The sequence below is a fragment of the Sorex fumeus genome, unplaced genomic scaffold, assembly GCF_029834395.1.
Source record: "Sorex fumeus unplaced genomic scaffold, SorFum_2.1 ptg000013l, whole genome shotgun sequence".
Lineage (NCBI taxonomy): Eukaryota > Metazoa > Chordata > Mammalia > Eulipotyphla > Soricidae > Sorex > Sorex fumeus.
This window is the reverse complement of record NW_026606070.1, coordinates 12,906,030-12,915,368: the sequence shown is the minus strand read 5'-3', so window position 1 is coordinate 12,915,368 and position 9,339 is coordinate 12,906,030. Positions and strand designations below refer to the sequence as shown.

General features: G+C 40.4%; 2 non-coding genes across 2 annotated transcripts; one reads left to right on the top strand and one right to left on the bottom strand.

Moving 5' to 3' along the window:
• The first annotated feature begins 1,480 nt into the window (after nucleotides 1-1,480).
• Nucleotides 1,481-1,610, top strand: LOC130020830 (small nucleolar RNA SNORA61). Its single transcript, XR_008792033.1, has one exon. It is a non-coding gene; the product is annotated as a small nucleolar RNA SNORA61 (small nucleolar RNA).
• A 7,000-nt stretch (nucleotides 1,611-8,610) lies between these two features.
• Nucleotides 8,611-8,746, bottom strand: LOC130020827 (small nucleolar RNA SNORA2/SNORA34 family). The gene has a single exon (XR_008792031.1). It is a non-coding gene; the product is annotated as a small nucleolar RNA SNORA2/SNORA34 family (small nucleolar RNA).
• Nucleotides 8,747-9,339: the final 593 nt, after the last annotated feature.

The following is a 9,339-nucleotide window of genomic DNA, read 5'->3' as shown; positions in this document are numbered from 1 at the left end:
ACATGGTTACTTCATCCCTGGCACTATAATCAACATCATCATCATCATCAATATTTATTGAATGCCACTTAAGTGCATTCGTTTCCACTAAATACTTTAATCTGTCCTGCTGCACAGCTGTCCAAAGAAGCTAATCACAAAAAAAATAACAAACTAATCCTATAACTGTTTTATGACTTTTGAAAATAAAAGTTGTCTTACTTATTTTTGCAAACGAATGATATAGAGATATAAACATCAGTGGATTTTACCTATATCTACCTATATCCAATAATCTAGTAACTTGAGATCTGATCATCAGATGTCTGACAATATAGAATCTCTAATTATTTGCTGCTTCGGAGAGCCCGGCAAGCTACCGAGAGTATTCGATATGCCAGACACAGTAACAACAAAGTCTCCAATGGAGACGTTACTGGGCCCGCTCGAGCAAATCGACGATCAACAGGAGGGCCTTTACCTTTACCTTTTAATTATTTGCTAAATAAATGAAGGCATGAAAAGGCAGGAAAGTTTTAAACAAAAAATTTAACAAATAAGTATGCAGATATTTTATGGCAAAAAAAGATATATAAGATCTATGATCTTATAACAAAAATGAGTTTGATTAAGAGAGGCTGATGCTTCTTAAGTGGGTACTCAGGGACATAACACTGTCCTCCATAAAGCAGTTTGTTCAGAAAAAAATCGAGTTTTTTAAGGAAAAAAACAACCCAGGGGCCCCAAGTATAGGAGAGCAGTTAGGATCTTCCTTCCATACAGCAAACCTGGATTCAGCAAACTTATGGTCCCCCAACCACTGCCAGGAGCAATCCCTGAGTGCAGAGTCAGAAGAAAGCCTTGACCAACATCACTGAGCCCCGAATTTTTTAAAATCTGGCCCAGAGAGATAGCTCGAAGGACTGAACATATGCTTGCGAGCAGCAGGCCTGGGTTCAATATTCAATACCACCTCATCCTCAAAGCACCTCTAGGGCCAAATACCAAGCACAAAACAGAGGAATTTCCTGCTGCACAAAATTCAGGGTTTTTCCCACTTCGAACCTGACATTTTCACCACTTCCGCATAAGATGGTCAACCTTGATTAATTTGAGAGCTAACCATAAACTCAAAGAAAAATGATGAAAAATAGCTCTACATGCTAAAAGTAGTCTATAGACCAAACATGATTGCCACTCAATGCCTCTCTTGCAAAACACAGTACCCAAAAGAAGAGAGAGAGAACAAGGGGGAATGCCCTGCCACAGAGGCAGAGTGGGACGGGGGGAATGGGGGGTGGGAGGGATGCTGGGACCCGTGGTGGTGGTGGATGGGCACTGGTGGAGGGATGGGTACTTGATCATTGTATAACTGAAACCCAAGCACAAAAATTTGTAAGTCTATAACTGTACCTCATGGTGTTTCACTAATAAAGAAATTTTTTAAAAAAGAAAGAAAAATAGCTCTACAAGCAAAAGTAAGCTTAAAAAGCCAGAGACAACCATCCTGTTCCCTTCTCCATGGGATCTGACACTGGTCTTAGTGGTTGTAAAAGGAGGAAGAGTAATAGAAGCTGGCCTCAAAGGGCTAGTAGTCAACCAGGAAGCACATGGACTAGTTTCAAGCAAGGTATAAATGAAAGAAAAATAAGGCAGAGATAGCCATACTTATATAAAATTGGCTTCGTCAGGGAGATGGTACAGCACATAGAGGTCTTGCCTTACACATAGCCAGCATTGCTTTTGGTCCCCTAATGGCCTAGAGTGATCCTAGAGCACTGAGCCAGGAGGAAGCACTGCCCTAAGGCCCCAAAACCAAATAAAATAAAATGGAATAAACCTTAAGAAAATAATAAGATGTCAGTTACCTTAAATGATCAATCAAAAGACATAATATTCACTTGATATCACTTGATCACTTGATCACTTGATATCCCATTACTCATTGATTTGCTGGAGCGGGCACCACTAACGTCTCCATTTGTCCCTATCGTGTGTTAGTGTAACCCAATGGCTTCTGCTCGCTACAGAAACATGAAGAGCCTCAAACGGATCGTTCAGGGTCTTGACAAAGAAGTCTGACCATCTCGTAGGTGGGGAGCCACATGTTCTTTTGATGTCCCGTGGAATCCAGTCGGTAAGAGCTTTACTTCAGCGGTCATCTTCAAATCGCATTACGTGTCCAGCCCATCTGATTTTCAACACCTTGGCAAACAAGGCATCCCTAGTTCTTGATCATTAACAGAGGTTGGAACTCCGGATTCCTTCTCTCACTTGAGTTAAGCATGATACTCTAAGCATAGCTCTTTTGATTCCTCTTTGAGAGACCCGAATAGCATTCTCATTCTGTTCTCGTAGGTCTCTGAGGCATATGTTAGTGCAGGAAGAACAGTGGAGTCGAAGAGATGTGCCCAGAGCCAGAGGTTCTTCATCCTCTTAGCTATTTCTTCGACGCTCTTGACGGCATTCCATGTCGCTCTCTTCCTCCTGCGCAACTCAGGTGCCAGGTCGTTCATCATGTTGACTTCTCGACCTAGGTACACATAACTGCTGCATTCAGAGATGTTCATTCCGTTGAGAGCAAATGGAACGTCAGGAACAAGTTCGTATTTCATGAACATTATCTTCGTGAGATTCAGCTGTAGTCCGACCTTTCCACACTCATGGTTGAAGTTGGCCAGCATTTGTGCCACTTAGCTAATGCTTGATGTTATTAGAATGATGTCATGAGGAAGCAAAGGTGGTGTAGTTGCCGACCATCTATCTTCACTCCCATTCCTTCCCATTGCAGTCGTCGCATGATGTTCTCAAGGGTGGCGCTGAAGAGTGATTCATTTGAATTCATTAATATATACACAACAAATAAAGGAGCATCAAAATATATAAGCCACTGCTAGCAGGAATGGTGAGGCACCTGGTGAAGCACCAAGGGGGGATATTTTAAGCCCCCATTCTCATCAATTGATACATCAACCATATTAAAATCAACAAGTAAATAGCCCCAAATAAGGGATTAGGCCAGAGGAGTTTAATCAGTATCTACAGAACTCTCCACCTACCCTCAGTCACATACCCATCCCCAACAAAAGTCAAGTAAAAACCATTTCTTCTCAAGCACATAGAACACACACCAAAAAAAAAAATAGTGTTAGTAGGTTTACCAGATTAAAAATATACCAAGTATCTTTTTTAAAAAAATTTTTGTATAAAATCAAGCACCAAAGAAAACTGAAAAAAAAAATCTCAAACATATGGAGAGTAAACAAAATTCTACTGAACAACTACCAGATTGATGATAAAATCAAGTCAGAGATAGTTGAAACCTGTAAACAGAAAAATAACAGGGTAGGCCTTGACAAGCAAGGCTCCCCACTAAAGTACAACCTGAAATCAACTGACTCCGAATCACCCAGTCACAATCTGGTTGTGAGACACTTGTTCCTGTATATCCACGTAAGCTACGCGATTGTGGGACAGAATGAAATTGAGGGAAAGGATCAACTGTGAAGAGATCACTGAGCAGTGAAGGACAGATAAGCTGCCATTGATGTGGGCTGACCTTCTGAGGCAGGACTAAGAACAACACAAAAGATGACAGTCAATCCCTTCAGTCAAACATGAACAGATTCTGGGATTTGGGTACAAAGAAAGAAAGAAAGAAAGAAAGAAAGAAAGAAAGAAAGAAAGAAAGAAAGAAAGAAAGAAAGAAAGACACCAACAATAAAAATTAAGAACAACAAACAAAACAACAACAACAAACAAAAAAAGTCATGTTTTCAAGTAACAACAGGATCAGCTGATCTTTTCCTAAGAGTTCCTTTCTTAAGAGAATAGCAGAGCAATCAAGTCACACCAGACACAGAAACAGACACCTTTGTAAATGCAGAGGAAATGGGAAATGGGAGTGAGCACAGCAGCTGAGGGACAGCATGGCGTTGTTCCTGTTCTCTGCACACTCTTCACAAGCAGGCAGCACAGTGAGGGGGCCCTGGAGGTTTTCTCTCTCCTCAAAGCCGTCACTCTCACCATCCCCCATTAAGGCCAGGGACAAAGGAGAATTCCAACCCTGAAGCCACAGTGCCACCTGCAGGTACGCGAGAGAGAAAAACCTAGATGCAAAGCAGGAAGATGCTGTAGGCCAATCTTTGTAAATTCAAGCAGGAAGTCCTCAAAGAAAAGGACAAGTATTCAGAGGTTAAACTTGAAGACGCTGAATTGGAGCAGGTTTTAAAAAGAGTGGAAAAGAGCCATCATAACAAAAAAAAAATTAGAGATTCAACTAAATACAGAGTAGTAAATTCAAGATATCACTGTATCACTGTCATCCTGTTGTTCATCAATTTCCTCGAGCAGGCACCAGTAACGTCTTCACTCGTCCTAACCCTGAGATTTTAGCAAGTGCCACATTGGAGGCTCCTTTAGGGTTAGGGGAATGAGACCCGTCATTGTTACTGGGTTTTGGCATATCGAATACGCCACGGGGAGCTTGCCGGACTCTGCCATGCGGGCAGGCTACACTCGGTAGCCTGTCAGGTTCTCCAAGAGTCAGAACTAGACAATAATATCTTTTTTTAAAAAATGAAAAGGAATTTTCCCCCAAAGAGACTGATGATGTTTAAAAATTTCAAGATGTTGAGTATGAAGGAAACATTGAATGAAGCCCTAAGCAACATGGAAAATGAAACAAGCAGACTCAATCTTGCAGAAGAAAGAATATTGGAAATTAAAGGTAAAATCATACTAATGGTTCAAATGGAAGAAGAGAGGGAAACACGATTTGGGGGGAAGGAAGGACATGAACAGAAAATATCAGAATTTATAAGGATAAACATCAGAGTTATGGCTGTACCAGAAGATGAGTGATAGACAAAGTGGTCTGCAGCCATATTCAGAGAAATGCTTCCTGAGAATATTCCAAATCTAAGAAAAGAATTAATCAGAGATGTCTAAAAAGTTGAGAGAACACTCAACTTTTGGGTTTGAGGGCCACACCTGGCAATGTTCTGGGGTTGCTCTTGGCTCTGTGCTCAGGAACCACTTCTGGTGGTGCTTGGGGATCATATTGGATGCTGGGAATTGAACCCAGATCAGTCACAAAGCAAACACCCGACCCTCTCTACTATTTCTCAAGCCTCTAACATTCAAATTTTAAATTTAAAATGACCCACATGAAGACATATCATTGTTAAATTATCAAAAATCAGTGATAAGAGGGGGTGGCCACATTTTTTTAATTAATACTTCTGTGAGCACTCCTGTGGCAACAGCACAAAGAATATATAAAAACTGAACAGAGCACAAGAAATCTCTTTGAAGAAAACAGTCATCACCTTAGGGAAAATTCATTGAGGGAAACTGTCCTCACCTTAGGGAAGATGCAACTCTGCAGAAGGCAAAACTACTGACAAGTCCAGAGCTAAGGAAGGGGAGGGAGAAAGTAGTGGTTGAAAAAGTAAAGGAACCAGCAAATCCAGCAAGCTGGTACCAGACAGGAAACACCAACTGAGGGTGAGAGGCTGCCAAATAGAAGGGATTTTAAAAACATCAGTTTTAAACAACAGCACTAAGTTGAAAGAGACTGGGGTTTTGTCAAGCTCCTAGAGGTAACTGGTAACAGCCATTACAGAGTAAGCCATGGCCAACAGTGACAAACTAAAGCTGGATGGGAGGGAAAGGAAGACTGGTGGGGTGGGGTGAGGGGACTGTCATTGCTATATAAGCCCAAATCAAACCAAAAAGAATGTCTCAGATAATCAATGTAACCTTATACTTGAGTATTCCAGAAAAGGAGCAACAAAGAGAACCAGAAGTCAATGTGATAAAAGAAATAGTGGAGATTAGCATAAATAAAATGAAATAGCTCTATGAATCAAAATGGCTCTATAATAAATCAGTGAAACCAAGAGCTGGAATTTGTATAAAACATAAAAAACCTCAAATAGCCAAAGCAGTCCTGAGACAAAATAAGAATGGAGGCACAACCATGTCTCAACTTCAACTACTACAAAGCTACAGTAATCAAAACAGTATGGTGTTAGAATCAAAATAAATACATAGATTAATGAAACAGAATTGAGAATCCAGAATTAAACCCTTTACAAACTGACAGTTTTTGACAAAGAAGTCGAGAATATATAATGGATAGTAGAAATTATTTTCAGTAGATTTTTTGATAAATTCTCTTCTTTTCCCCAAAAGTGTTTTTTGGGGGAAATTGGATAGCCACGTACAAAAGAATAAAATTAGTTCATTATCTCAAGTCACGAAAAAACTTCAATTCAACAATATATTAAGAACTTGAATGTCAGCTCAAGTCACGCAAAGCAAGTCCCTGATCCACTATCTACTATATCCCCCAAACTGAATTTTAAAGAAATCATATATACATTAGGGGCTGGAGCGATAGCACATCGGTAGGGCGTTTGCCTTGCACGCAGCCAACATGGCCGACCCGAGTTCGATTCCTCCGCCCCTCTCGGAGAGCCCGGCAAGCTACCAAGAGTATCTTGCCCGCACGGCAGAGCCTGGCAAGCTCCCCGTGACGTATTTGATATGCCAAACACAGTAACAACAAAGTCTCCAATGGAGACGTTACTGGGCCCACTCGAGCAAATCGATGATCAACGGGAGGGCCTTTACTTACTTTACTTTACTTTATATATACATTAGCAAGGAAAAGGTATGTAGAAAGGGGGTCCAGAATCTGACTCAATTGTTTAAATTATTTGCTCCACAATACCAAGGTCTTAAGGTACCACCCACAAGCACTGAGGTGACTAGGACAGTTCCACTATTTGTGATCCCTAGTGAGAGGAGTTTGGAATTTAGCACCACGATTTAGGAAGGCTCCAAGGCAAGAGTGATGTCTCATATTAATCCCTGGTGTTACACTTGCATTGAGGCAGTCTTGACCATGCCATGGCCTAAGGCTCCCAGTGAAGGAAGGGGAAAAAAGATAGGAAAATGTACAAAATCAAACAAAAAAATACTTCATGAAAATATTGACTTCAGTAGTGAATTTAGAGATTTGACTCTATTTGACACTATTGGCAAGGAAGTCAACAGAAAAAAAATACACAATTGGATTACCTGTAACTGAAAAATATCTACATGGCCAAAAAAACTATGGCTAAAATAAAATGGCAACCTACAGTACGGGAGAAAACATTAACATACATCATATCTGACAGAGGGCTAATATCTAAGATATATAAAGCACTCACAAAGTTCCACAACAGTAAATACCCATAAAATTAAAATGAGGATGGGGCTGGAGCGATAACACAGTGGGTAGGGCATTTGCCTTGCACACGGCCAACCTGGGTTCAATTCCCAGCACCCTATATGGTCCCCCGAGCACTGCAAGGGGTAATTCCTGAATGCATGAGCCAGAAATAACCCCTGTGTATCGCCGGGTTTGACCCCAAAAAATTTAAAAAAATGAGGAGAGGCCCAGAATGATAGTACAGCAAGTGAGGTGCTTGCCTTGCATGTGGCCAGTCTGGGTTTGATCTACGGCACCCTATATGGTCCTGCCAGGGGTGATCTCTTAGCACAGAGCCTGGAGTAATCCCTGAGCATTGCTGGTGTGACCGCCCCTCCCACAAAATAATAAATAAATAAAAATTAAGATGAGAAAGTATAAACAGACATTTCTCAAACAAGACAAATATATTGCCGACATGCATACCAAAAGAAGAGTTCTTCATTATTTATTACTAGGGAAATGCAAATCAAAATGACAATGAGATATCACCTCACACCAGTGAGAATGTCTGGTATGAAAAACTCTATAAATAACCTGTGTTGGCAGGGATGTGATAAAAAAGGAATCCTCAGTCACCAAGAGTGGTGATGAATCTCATTTAAACACTGTGGAAAAATATATAGACTTGTCAAAAAAAATGAAAATTAGGGTTACCATATGACCCAGTAATTCCTCTTTAAATCATCTATAAGGCCACTGTCAGATGAGGTGCCAAGGACCAATCCTATGTTGGCAGTGACTTTTGAATTTTGTTTAACTTTATTAAGGTTTTCTTTTCTTTTTTTATTAGTGAGACATCATGAGGTATTTATTAATGTTTTCAATGGTTATTTTGGCATCATAATATACAAGACTGTCAATAATAAAGTTTTAGGCATATAATATGATGCTTCGACACCACACCAACCACCAGAGTGTCAGCTTCCTTTCACAATGCTCCAAAGTCTCCTCCCATTCTCCTTAACCCCCCCCCCCCACACATCCCTGGCAGATCCTTGAACTGAATTTCTTTTTCATTTTGGGGGGTGAGGTTTGTTTGTTTTTAGCTTTGGGGGCCACATCTAGCCATTCTAAGGACTCCTGACTCTGAGATCAGGGATCACTCCTAGTGAGACTCAGAATGCCCTATTTCATGCCAGGGATAGAACCTGGGTTCGCTGCATGCAAAGCAAGTTCCTGATCCACTAGCTTCTATCTCCCTAGTGTCCCGAACTGAATTTTAAAGAAAAAAAGAAAATGTAGTATATATACACAATAGAAGACTATTAAGAAGACAAAATTTTTTTTTATGTACTTAAAAAATTTTAATTTGGTTTCTTTAGCCAGAAGCCATTCATGAGGTTTTCCCAATGGGAGAAGGTATGGGTTGTTTCTTCCAAATGAAATAGCCATCCTTGGTGAGAATCCAGAACAGCTGACAGATCACAGGAAGACAGTTCTTTGGGCCCTTGTTTGAAATCAACAGCTAGAGTGTAACCATTGATCTTCAGTCAGGGCCATAGGAAGACAAAAGCTTGATGCTAAGCAAAATAAAGCAGAAGAAAGATCATTTTAAATGAACTCACTCATATGTGAAATATAGAGAAGCAAAATAAGGCAAAAGGGAAAGCCAAATGAAAACTAATAGATCCTAGACCACAAAACTCAGATTTCTTCAGGCGATGGAGGACGTGGGCCAAAGAGGATGGGGGATTCAAGGAACTTCTGCAAAATGATGCTGATACTTTGGTGGTGGGTGTAGTATGAGAATATATGTTGAGAAAAGTATGAATTTGTACCCTCCAAACATATATAGGAGCCAAGATAGCACAACGGACAGGGCATTTGCTTGACATGTGCCTGATCTGGGTTCAGTCCTTGGAATGCAAAATGGTAAGTCCTTCCCCAGCATCCATCAGGAGCAATACTGAGTGCAGACCCAAGAGTAAGCCCTGAGCACCACTGAGTGTGCTCCAATAACAAAAAGAAAACAAACAAAAAAGGTAAACCTACACCTCAGTAAGAAAAAGGTTTACCCAAAACTCTGAAAAAGAATAACATATTAACCAATGTATGAGAATAGATGAAACATTCACAAAAATTATTAGTTCAAA